Below are 12,712 nucleotides of genomic sequence, written 5' to 3'. Positions count from 1 at the left end.
AATGGGATTTGACCCTGCACACCGGTTGGCAGTGTTTGTTTTTGAATCATCAAACACAGCAAAAGGGTAACATCTCTTGTCATTCTCATGAACATGTGAAGCTTGTTGATCAGACCCATGATCTAGTGAGCTCAGCATTGTCGAGTCTGACTCAGGGCCCAGTCCTGAACATTTGTTCCCAAGGAGACTTCAGCAGCTGCCCCAGCACCAAAGAATGCAACAGCAGCCCTTTCAGCACAGTTGCACCTCTGGGCGCCACCGGGGCTTAGAATTGGGCTGACTGAGTGGCTCCCTGCAGTTCCAGGTTGAGACCTTCCCCAATTCAAGAGACAGACCTGAGTGGGGATGGGGGGGGAATAGGGTGCACAAAATCTCCAGGGCCCACACTTCCAGGGGGCAGACTATGACAAAACAAAGTACAGTGGCCCTCAGTATCCGTGGGGAGGGCAGCAACTGTTACCCTGCACATCCCTGATCTTGTCTGATCTTGGAAGCTAAGCAGGGTCAGGCCTGGTTAGTACTTGGATGGGAGACCGCCTGGGAATACCAGGTGCTGTAGGCTTATACCATAGTCTTTTGAGACTGAAGGTTGCCAACCATGTCTGTTCCAGGACCCCCTGCCACTACCAGATTCCATGGATATCCATGGCTGGAGGGACCCAAAAGTGACTTTTGGTTGCATCTGAGAGGCCTTCTGAGGGCCTCCAATCATGAGCTTGGCATCTGTCGATACTGAAATTCATGGATGCTGATAAGGAGGGTCCACTGTGTACAGTTCAAAACAAATTTATTACAAAATAAATGTGGGTACCTCAATCTCAGCCTATGCAGGGCTACATTTCCACTACACTGTCAATGCACTTCTGTTACCCCAATGTAGTTAGGAAGGGGGGAGGCAATTGGGGTATCTTACCCCAGGCCTAATGCTAGCTCTCAGTGGCCCTGTCTACAGATGTCAGTGCTCTGCCATTGAGTTCCAACCCCTCCCCATGTTTTGCCCTGTGACCACCTCCCTTCCCAATACTGCGGGATCTCAGTGGAGGAAATGGCCAGGTAAAGAACCTGAGATATCCGAGTTGCCACTGACATATTTGTCTGGGCTCAAGATGTTTCAGTGCTTTCTATTTCCATCATCATTGTCTTCCTATTCTCAGAGGAAGGCCTGTTTATCCCCCCTCCCACTCCAGAAACAGGGCATTGTTTCGCCTTTCTTTGATTTGAAGTCCAAAAACAGTTATAGGAAACTGTTCAGCAGATGTTTTACAGTATGAAGTTCTAGGGAGGGGAAAAATGTCTGGATTTTTGTTGCAGGTTCTATATTTAGAGCAGCGCTTCCTCTGATTGAAGGTTCGTGCTGAGAAAAAAAAAAAAGATTAGTGACACGGCAATTAAACATTTTGATTGTAATATTTGCTTTCCGTTGCCATCCCGCCCCCGTTTGCAAACCCATTAAGAATCCTGGCTGCAGGAGTTAATGAGGCATATTCCTGGGGGAGGAACTAGACATTATTTTTTTTTTTTTTTTGCTGTTAAATAATATTGCACAATTTCACAGATGCTGAGAAGGGGGAAGTAAAACAATTCCCTTCTCCATTGTGTTCTGGTGGCTGAGTTTGGATCGGAGATTGTTGCCCACGGACAAATGGCATTGCTACACAAAGCCAATGGGAAAATTAATGCAACAAAGAACTTTCTTGACACTTTCAAAGGGCACTAGAGATATTAAAACAATGCTGAAAGGAGGAGGGGGAGTTGAGCATCGAAGCATTTAGAATGGTACAAGCTTCGATTACACTCTTGTTGGGTATGGGTGTGTGCCTTTTAAAAATGGCTCATCTGGTAGGCATACCTTCATGACATGATTACAAATGCCAACCTGGTAATGGAGATATTTCCTGGTAGGCATGGGGGGGAGGGCGCATCATGGCCCGGAAAAAGATCAGTCATTGAGTGCGTGTTCCATTATATTCTTGCAGTCTACTCTTAATCAACTCTTCCTGGAAGGTGACCCACCCACTGACTCAAAATCTGCATAGAATTAAGCTTCTCTCTTAATGTTAGCAACTAGTTGTACAGTGCAAATTGTATGAGAATGGACTGTACCATTGAACTCCCCCTCCCTCAATTTAACATTGGCTCTTCTGACTTGACTACACTTCTGCATATAGCCAGATATCATCAAGGCCTGATTCACACATGCATGTTCACTAATGGGTGACTGCAGCATCCTGGGATGACTTTATGTGGGAGTGGACCATCACAGATGATCATATATCCTTATATAGAGAGCCAAGATGGTGTAGTGGTTTGAGAGTTAGACCTGGAAGATCCAAATCAAATCTCTGCTTGTGGCCATGAAGCTTCCTGGGTGACCTTGGGACAGTCACTGTCTCTCAGCCTCACCTACCTCACAGGGCTGTTGTGCATCACAGGAAGGGAAGCAGCTATGTACACTGCTCTGAGCTCCTTAGGGGAAGGGCAGTACAAAAATGTGAAAAATAAATACATAAAATAAATATACTATGCTTTTCCAGAGAAGCCTGTTCAGATGCTCACCTGCCAATCATCAACCATGCAGTTTTGACAAATCAAATGGTATGTGTGTGTGTGTGTGTCTTTGTGTATGCGAGACAGACAGAATCAACCTCCATTATTGGGTAATTCAGGGTGCAATTCTCAACACGCTTACCTGAAAGTAAGTGCCGTTGAATGCAAAGGGAACTTCTGACATGCCTAGAATTTTGCTATAAGGAAAGACAAACTGTGACCCATATAGATATGTGAGCCAGCCTTAAGACTTGGCCATTATAGTTATACAATTCCTGGAATGCTTGAACTGCTTTTGAAACACTGGATGCCATTAATCATACAAACTGATAGATTGGCTAGTCTTGAATGTGTCACTTGGCACCATTAGGAAATCTCTTTCCTTTGGTTCTTAAGCTGAAATAAAGCCCCCCTCCCCCTTTGCTGCCTTTCGGGCATTAATAGCTATTTTATTGTCTAGGGACCAACAAACTGGGGCTGATGGAAGCATTCTAAGCCAAGAGACTTATTTGTTTCATTTCAGATAGAAGAGACTTCTTCTAAACCAAACAGCTTTTTAAGTAACCTACATCACAAGGATAGAGTTTTATTTAAAAAAAAAAAAAAAAAAGCGGCCCCAATTCCAACTGGGGTGGCTGCAGAATAAAAGACCTGATTCACAGAAATCTCTGCAACCCTTTTATTTGGGAGTTCTCCATCCTAGACGTGCAGGAGCCGGTGTGTTTCAGGCACATTGCACCCTCTCTCCGCAACCCAAACCCCTCTTTGTTTGATTCATTTGTTGTTGGCAACCTTCAGTCTTGAAAGACTATGGTATCGCGCTCTCTTAATGGTGGTTCTGGAACAGCGTCTAGTGTGGCTGAAAAGGCCAATTCGGGAGTAACAATCCCTTCCACACCGGGAGCAAGTGCAGTCTGTCTCCCTGGCTATGGGCCTTCCTTCTTTGCCTCTTAGCCTCAGACTGTTGGCAAAGTGTCTCTTCGAACTGGGAGAGGCCATGCTGCACAGCCTGCCTCCAAGCGGGCCGCTCAGAGGCCAGGGTTTCCCACCTGTTGAGGTCCACTCCTAAGGCCTTCAGGTCCCTCTTGCAGATGTCCTTGTATCGCAGCTGTGGTCTACCTGTAGGGCGCTTTCCTTGCATGAGTTCTCCACAGAGGAGATCCTTTGGGATCCGGCCATCATCCATTCTCACATGACCGAGCCAACGCAGGCGTCTCTGTTTCAGCAGTGCATTGATTCATTTACGTGTGCGAAATCAGAGGGCATGATCCTGCCTCCATTGATTTTGAGAATCCAAGAAGTTTTTTGTTTTTTTTAATAATATGCATGGAGTCACATATGCACTGACTCCTTAGTGCAGAGATTTTCAACTTCATTCATCTCATGGCGTGCTGAGAAAGTGCTAAAATTCTCAAGGCACACTATTCTTTTTTTTTGACAACTGACAAGGCACATGATACTGCTGGTGGGGTGGGGGCTCACATCCCCTATTGGCTCTACTAATAAATGACCCTCACCCAAACTCCTGAGGCACACCTGTGAACCATTCGCAGTACACTGGTTGAAAATTGCTGCCTCAGTTGAAGTGACTTAGAAGAAACATGGGGCTGTGTGAGAGGGAGAGAGAGAGAGGAGAGAGAGATTCTACCATTCTTTAGAAGCTATAATGGTATTGTTGAATAAGTGACTATAAGCATCTATGTACCTTGGGCAACCACATGTGGGGGAAAGGTGGGATATAAATTTATTTTAAAAAACTACATTTTAAGGGGTGCTTACAAAGTCTTCTTTTTAGCTCTTTATTGTCAGGGAAGTGTGGCTTACATAAGACCATAAGAACAGCCCCACTAGATCAGGCCATAGGCCCATCTAGTCCAGCTTCCTGTATCTCACAGCAGCCCACCAAATGCCCCAGGGAGCACACCAGATAACAAGAGACCTGCATCCTGGTGCCCTCCCTTGCATCTGGCATTCTGACATAACCCATTTCTAAAATCAGGAGGTTGCGCATACACATCATGGCTTGTACCCCGTAATGGATTTTTCCTCCAGAAACTTGTCCAATCCCCTTTTAAAAGTGTCCAGGTTAGACGCCATCACCACATCCTGTGGCAAGGAGTTCCACAGACCAACCACATGCTGAGTAAAGAAATATTTTCTTTCGTCTGTTCTAACTCTCCCAACACTCAATTTTAGTGGATGTCCCCTGGTTCTGGTGTTATGTGAGAGTGTAAAGAGCATCTCCCTATCCACTCTGTCCATCCCCTGCATAATTTTGTATGTCTCAATCATGTCCCCCCTCAGGCGTCTCTTTTCTCAAGAAACTATATATCCATTGCTCACTATCAATTAGTAAGTTCCACAGAAACCATATGAGCAGATCCTATGTTTGCTTCGTCCAAGAGACTGGAGAAAAGGAAGCTTTTCATATGGTGCATAAATGATCAATGGAATTTGGTGCTACATAAGATGTTCCTGGCTAAAATCTTACAGCCAAGCTACATATAGGTACCAGCACATGCCATGAAGGTCTCTCTCCCCTTCCTTAAAAGCAGCTCATGGGGGAAGAGCAATCCTAGTTGCAATAGGGTTGTCAGCCCTGCAGGCTTGGGTTGGAGTTTCCAGAAATCAGCATAAATCTCTGTGAAAACAAACTTCTAGAGCAGGGGTGTCCAAAGTTTTTGGCAGGAGGGCCACATCGTCTCTCTGACACTGTGTCTGGGGCCGGGGGGGGGGGTGAGAATTAATTTACTTTTAAAATTTGAATAAATTTACTTAAGTTTACATAAATGAATATATTAAAGGTGAACTTATATGAATGAATGAAGGTCTTGCAATAGCTCAAGACCTATAAAAGGCCTTGCACAAAGCAAGGCTGGCCTTTCCTTTGCTGCCACTACTACATCACAGATGTGAAACAGCAAGCAGTGGAGGGAACCCTCATCCCACAGCTCATGCAAGAGGTCAAACAGTCGCCCTCACGCTGAGAGCGGTTGAGTCGGGCCAGTGCGGGCTCCAGCAAATCTCTGGAGGGCCAGAGGCTCATTGGAGACTGGGGGCTCCCTGAGGGCCGCAAGTGGCCCCAGGGCCGGGTTTTGGGCACTCCTGTTCTAGAGCAGTGATTCTCACACATTTAGCACTGGGACCCACCAGGACAGAATGAGAATCTCTCAGGACCCACCGGAAGTGATGTCATGACTAGAAGTGCCATCATCAGGCAGGAAGATTTTTAACCACCCTAGGCTGCAATCCTACCCACATTTACCCAGAAATAATTCCTATTTACTATCATTGTTAAAAGAATATACGCAGTAGCTTGTTAAAAGTATAGGTCTATAACATTTCCTGAAATGCAGTCACATACCGGGGTAGCATCAAGTCTAATATACTAAAAATAAAATATTGAAATGAATGGGGACCCACCTGAAATTGGCTCGCGACCCACCTAGTGGGTCCCGACCCACAGTTGGAGAAACACTGTTCTAGAGATTTTTAAACAGGGTTTCCAACTAATTTCCAACATTGCATTATATTAAGCTTTAGGCAGAGTTGGTAATCCTAGGACAGAACTAGGACATGCAGGGAAGGGTACATGCATTTGTTATGCCCTTAGAAACAATAGGCCCCTAACAAATACCCCTGGTTAAGGTCTCCCAGGTGGTTTTGTATTGGTTTGTCCCAGGTGGGCTCCCAAACCAAACACAAATCTAGGGGAAGGGAACATGGCCCATGGGGGGAAGGCCTTTGTAGAGAGGAATTGGTAGAAATGAGAGGGGTTATGAATTCTTGCTTCTTCCCTGCTATTTCTCCTTTGCAAGTGTCCCTCTGTTCATGTTAGCTCTGCAAAGATGGGGTTGGGAGGACACATTCTCTGTGAGTAGTTTCACCGTAGCAGCACATTCCTCGTCATGCGTACTCAGTATTAGAGGATCACTGTTTTCTCTCCAGTAAGCGTTATACAAGAATTCTTTGGGGGATGCTCTCTGCACATCTGTTATGGCGCTCAAGCACAATCAACGCAACCTTTAACGCCTCCCTGACCAGGCGCATCTCCTTCTGCTCATGGTCTGAGCACCAGATAATGGAATGAATGGGAGCTTAAAATGAGAATATTTCAAGCGCATATAAATAGTGTTTCTTACCTACCAGAGCTCTGCCGCACAGCTGCCTGCTTGCAGAGTTCCCATACTTCCTATGACACAGTGTCATATGGGTAAAACGGTGTCCTGTGGCCTGTCTCAGACATGGCAGCAAGGAGGCACTGAGGGGCTTTTAATGTAAAGCAGACTCTCTTCCCCCCTCCCGCCCCGATATTTAGCACATGAGGAGTGGATCAGCAGCATGCGCATAGGTTAGAACCTAAGTGCCCTTTTCACTGAATAATGCATGGCATTTTGGTGCTAGAGGAAGCTAAGTGGCCACAGGGAAAAAGTGTCTGGAGAGGTACCGTCAAGATGACTTGCTCTAATGGAAGCCCTTTCTGAGCCAGATCCTTCCTGATGGCTGCATTTGCACATTCAGAGATCAGGACCACATTTCCCCCCCACACATTTCCACTTCCCATATCAGTGTTGGATCTTTAGATGAATAATGCAAGCAATGATTAAGGCACCTTCATTATTAATTATTGGCAATGTCACGGCTGCAACAAGTCTCTGCCTTTCCTGCGGGCATGTGACTTTTTCTTTTTTTCCTTTGAGTTGGGTTAATACTCTGTATTGGTCATGGAATGTTACTTAAAGAGGCCACTGTTTTTATGTTCTTAAGTGGCCAGTGGGTGGAGATAGAAGGAGTACCCTATGCCCCTTGTGCCTGCCTTTACCCAGCACCCACCTCATCCACAAGCTACCACCATTGCTGCTCTTCCTTCTTCTGCCATTTTGAAAAAAAAAAAAGGAAGAAGGGAATGGAGCAGAAGAGAAAGTATGGAGGAGAAGAGAATGTTGGGCTAGAGTATTGATTTTCAGCCTCTCATGGCACACTGACAAGATATTAGAACTGTCAAGGCACATCATCAGTTTTTTGACATTTGACACCATGCTGTTGGTGGGGGGCTCACGTCCCCCAAAGGGCCAACTAATAAATGACCCTACCCCAAACTCCCACCGCACACCTGCAGACCATTCACGGCATACCAGTGTGCCACGGCACAGTGGTTGAAAATGGCTGGGCTAGAGAGTCTACGGTGACAAACAGGTATCTGGACTACATGGAGTTGATTCAGCAGGGCTCCTCATATTCTTAACATGTGACTCCTTCTGACCTGTATGGAAAGTACTGTAATATGACCTGGCAACTGCACAGTAGCGCGTCCTCGGGAGAAGGACTTAGCATAATTACAGAAGCAAATTTCTCTCTTTTGGATAATTGTGGGTGGGTCAGAGAAGAAAGAGAAGCATCATTGTTGGCTATTGGAAACTTTTCTCTTGGTGGCTGCTGGCAAATGGAGATGCATAAACACCTGTAATCCAGATGTGATCCAGAATTAGAGGGGGAACATCTGTGCCATGTGCCACATGCTAAGAGCCTTGATTCAAACAGGATAAGACGAAGCCTCCATTAAAATCCGGAGAAGACCACAAAGGAATCTGTACTATTGCAGTGACTTCCCCAAAAAGGGGGCCTACCACTACACAACTCTACGTATATAAGCAGTCCACACAAGCAGGAATGACAGTTATGCAGCTTTTCCAATCACAGGTATATGTCTATAAGTGCCCCTTTTCAAACTTCTAATTGTGAAGATTAGCAGGTGCCATGAGCAGGGCTACTTGTGCAGTCCCATTCCTCTCTCCATTCCCTACCACCTTCTTCCAAGGAGGAAGGCCCACAAAGACTGGGTTGGGGAGTGATCTCTCTCTTCTCAAGCAGCCAGGAAAAGAGGCTTGAAGCAGAGCGAGCTGCACAAGGTTTTATTTACACAGTTCTTTCAGGGAGGAGGGGAGGAATACAAGTAAAGATTTCTCCATGCAGTGGTGTAGCTAAGGGGGGCAGGTGGGTACATTGCCCTCGGTACCACGCCTCGAGGGGGTATCAACCTGCACCCCTGATGTTGGACCTGAGGCATCCGGAAGGAGTTCTGAGACTCAAGGAGGCTGTGCTTGACCTCCCTGGGCTTCAGAAAGCCTCCTGGAGGCCTTAGGAAGGAGAAAATCCGAGCTGCCTCCAGTATGCTTTCTTGGGCATGTAAGACTGCACGTGTCCTCCCTGTACCTTAGACCACCTCCTTGACTGCCTCCAGGTGGTGTTAATACTCTGGGGGGGGGTGTTAAAAATTTTTGGCCACTGGTTGCCAGTTCTCTTAGCTATGCCACTGCCTCCATGATCCCTAATGGGGGAGGGCCACCAATGTCTAAGCGAGGCAAGAGATAGCCTACCACCCACTGTTCATACAGGTGATGGTTTTGCCTGCTTATAAAGACCTGGCATCAATGAGGGCGAAAATACGAAGGAGTTAGCTATCTACGTACCATGCAAGATGATTTCTTAGCTTGGGTCCTTCCCTAGGGGCAATAGGTCGCTGGAGTGTAGGGGCTCTGGGACGTCCCTGAGACTGCGGGGGCATTGTGTAGCTGCCTCTGTGGCTGCATTTTACCCACATGACTCTGTGTCATAGGAAGTATGGGGGGGGAATGGTCTTTGCAAGAAAGCTGCTGTGCAGAGCTCTAGTAGGTAAGAAACACTATTTACATTTACAGGTGTTCCCCAGTATCCATGGGGGATCTCTCCCCCCCCCCCCCGTGGATACTGGAGACCATGAATAGGATGTTGCCTGCTTGGTAATGAACAGAGCAGAAGGTAATGGACGCGGGAGGCATGGAGAACAGTGTATAATTGAATCTGTGGGTACCAAATCTGTCTATATGGGGTGGGGGACACACCTGTACTTAAAAAAATGCAAACAAAAGAGAATTCCAAAAATGGGCTCCACTTCAATCCATTATCTCATGTTCAGACCAGAAGCAGAAATCTACAGTGATTAGGGCAGTTGTAAATGGTCAATATTGGTCAGAATTTCAGGAGCGCAGATAGCTTCAAGAACACGCGTTGCTCCAGCGAGAATCAGAGGTATACTGAGGCCCTTCATACTCTGATTACCTGCCTCTCAGCCTGACACCTTTCACTTCTCCTTGCTATGAAGCTCTGTTTAACCTGTTGCTGCTGAGATAAGAACATCAGAACAGCCCCACTGGATCAGGCCATAGGCCCATCTAGTCCAACTTCCTGTATCTCACAGCGGCCCACCAAATGCCCCAGGGAGCACACCGGATAACAAGAGACCTGATCCTGGTGCCCTCCCTTGCATTTGGCATTCTGACATAACCCATTTCTAAAATTAGGAGGTTGCGCATGCACATCATGGCTTGTACCCCGTAATGGATGTGTAGGCATCAGGGAGAAGGAGGCATATCAGGGTCCAGTTCTTTGGGGGTTCAAGCCTCCAGTTTGGGGGGTTGCTTCAGGCTATCATGGGGTTGCTTCAGGGGATAGTCTTAGGGCTATCCAACTTTCCTGTCGCAGCCATGGCTTACTGATGCAGCCACGTCAACAGGGCATGTGCCACATGCTGTGGCATGGGGACAGTCACGGAGGCTTCCTCCCCTCAAGGTAAGGGAAGCTTGGGGCTGCACTGTGGCTGCATCGACCCTAGATAGTTGGATATGATGGGGCCTTGAGTTGAATGCTGGTCTCACCTCTTCCGGATCAGAACCTGAGTTATTATTCAGAGCAAGTATCATGATGCATTCATTCCGTGGGACATTTATTTCAGAGCACCTGGAAATGGATACGAATGGGACCCATTCGTATCCATTCTAGAAATGAGTGCGTATGTCTAGCTCTGAGACCAGGAAGGCTCACGCTTAACCACAGAGTTCATTAAGGCAGATTGAAAACCGAACTCACGAGATTCTCAGTTCAAATCCCAGGGTCCTTGACACCACTAACTATGTATGTATGACTAATCATGCACACATGTACCTGTTCTCTCCAGAGTTAATTCAACACTGTGCAAGCAAAACTCCTTTTCCTTTTCCTGAGATTTTGTTTTAATAAGTAATGACTGTTGTGTGTTCCAGTATACAGCAATAAAATTAAAACAAAGCACTAACTACCAAGGACACCCTGAAAGAAATAAGCCTAAATTCTCTGAAGACTCATTACTTCCAGTACAATCCTTGTAATTTGAACAATGTAGTTCAAGATCCCAAACATGCTGGTTTGCAGTGGTGTCACGGGCGGGGGGTGTACAGGCTGCGCAGGGTACAGGCTGCGCACAGGGGTAGTGGTGGTGAAGACACAACTACTGGCCAAAATTTTTAAAATCTTGTACTTTTGAATAATGCAATCATGTTATATATTATTTGATGCGCAATTTCATACAGAATGCAGTGAAACAAACCACATCAAAATATCTCTATTCTATCAAACATTCTAGCAAAAAAAAAAAAAAAAAAAAAAGTGGGAAGGGGCAATGGTGCATCATCACACCCACTGCATGGGAGAAGGTCCATCACGGGGTTGACCACTGGCCAGAACACCTGGGTGCTCTGGGTGACACAAACCCTAATGCTGCCACTGCTGGTTTGGGAGGGGGGGGGAAAGATTGTTCATTTAATTAAGATTTATTCAGGAATAAGTGGGTGTCATACTTGGGCTATAATGAAAAATATTGTGCCAGAAGCCAGCAGGCAATCTTGAAGGCCCTTGTATCTCAGAAGCAACCACAGAACATCTCAAAGACATTTTGAGACCAGCTGCCGGCGGACGTATCTTTCCAGAAATGGAAATCAGACATGCGGATTATATATTGAATTTTGGATATGTTCCATTCTTATGGTGCTCACATTGGAAAGATCCTTTGCATCAAAGGCCAGGCAGCATATAGGATCCTCTGAATAATTTCCTGATTGAAAATAGCCAGGAGGGATGATACTTTTATGCCTGTGAGCTGAGTGGCAAAGGTGTCGTCATCCATCCTAATGTTGCATATTTAATAATAATATAATAATATACAGTATTTATATACCGCCTTTCTTGGTCTTTATTCAAGGCGGTTTACACAGGCAGGCTTATTAAATCCACGCAGGGATTTTTACAAATTGAAAGAAGGTTCTCTCTTTCAAGAACCACCACATTCAAGGTGTTACACTCCGATCTGGTTTAACATTCTGGCCTCCATCCTCCCACGCTCCGAGCAGATGGAACAGCTCAGCTGCAGCTTGCCAGCTGCTTCAAGGTCGCACGGTGCCGGTGGCCTCGAACTGGCGACCTTGTGGATGTTAATCTTCAGGCAAATGGAGGCTCTACCCTCTAGACCAGACCTCCTGCCCTATTTCACCACATTGGGGCTAAACGTGAAACCCCGTAGGGCTTGGGGAGGGAATGAATTTGGTTCACAATTCCAGAACAGAAACAGCTGTAACATTCTTGCATCAGCATCGAAAATACATTCACATTAATATTCTTCCTGGGTTCCAAGGCAATTGGATAAACGTACAGACAGGGCTGGCTTTAAACCAGCTCAACCAGTCGCTCCCAGTTGGGCCTTGGACCTACAGGGACCCCGAGCTGGTGTAAAAATAATAAAATAAAATCCATATTTTTACAAAATCATTTCACAGTCACTAAAACAAGCAGAGTTGTAATTTACTTTGCAAAGGTAATCTACACATTTTGTTTAGGCTTACATGTTACTTGGCTTAACATTGTTACATTTTGTTACAGGCTTACATGTTACAGGCTTACAGGCTTACATGTAATAGGCTTACATGTATGCAATTTTATATTAAATTGTGCTTAGAGCAGTGGTTCCCAAACTGTGAGTCAGAACCCACTGATGAGTCATGACTTGACCTTTGGTGGCTCACCGGTGGGTGATGGAAAGATCAGATAACTCATTGCCTTAAGTCCTGAGGCTATTAAAAAATCTTTTACTATAGCTACTAATTACTCTGCAAAGAGTTCAGCTCCTGTAGTTTGCAAGCATGTATAAACATAGGAAGATGTGTTTAAAGGTCTTTTTCTTGTTATTATTACTACTAAATAATTAAAATACCATTTCTTTCTAGATCTCCTTTTTTAAAGGCTGGTAGACCTGGGTAGGTTTCGAAAGAGTGTCATTTTAAAAAGTGGGTTCTGGTGCTAAGAAGTTTGGGAACCACCG

The 12,712-nt window shown here is 45.7% G+C and overlaps 1 pseudogene; it reads left to right on the top strand.

Moving 5' to 3' along the window:
* Positions 1-445: 445 nt before the first annotated feature.
* Positions 446-562, top strand: LOC136662931 (5S ribosomal RNA; annotated as a pseudogene).
* Positions 563-12,712: the final 12,150 nt, after the last annotated feature.

This window comes from Tiliqua scincoides, chromosome 11 (genome assembly GCF_035046505.1).
Source record: "Tiliqua scincoides isolate rTilSci1 chromosome 11, rTilSci1.hap2, whole genome shotgun sequence".
Taxonomy (NCBI): domain Eukaryota; kingdom Metazoa; phylum Chordata; class Lepidosauria; order Squamata; family Scincidae; genus Tiliqua; species Tiliqua scincoides.
The sequence above is the reverse complement of the archived record's forward strand: the minus strand, read 5'-3'. Positions and strand labels throughout refer to the sequence as shown.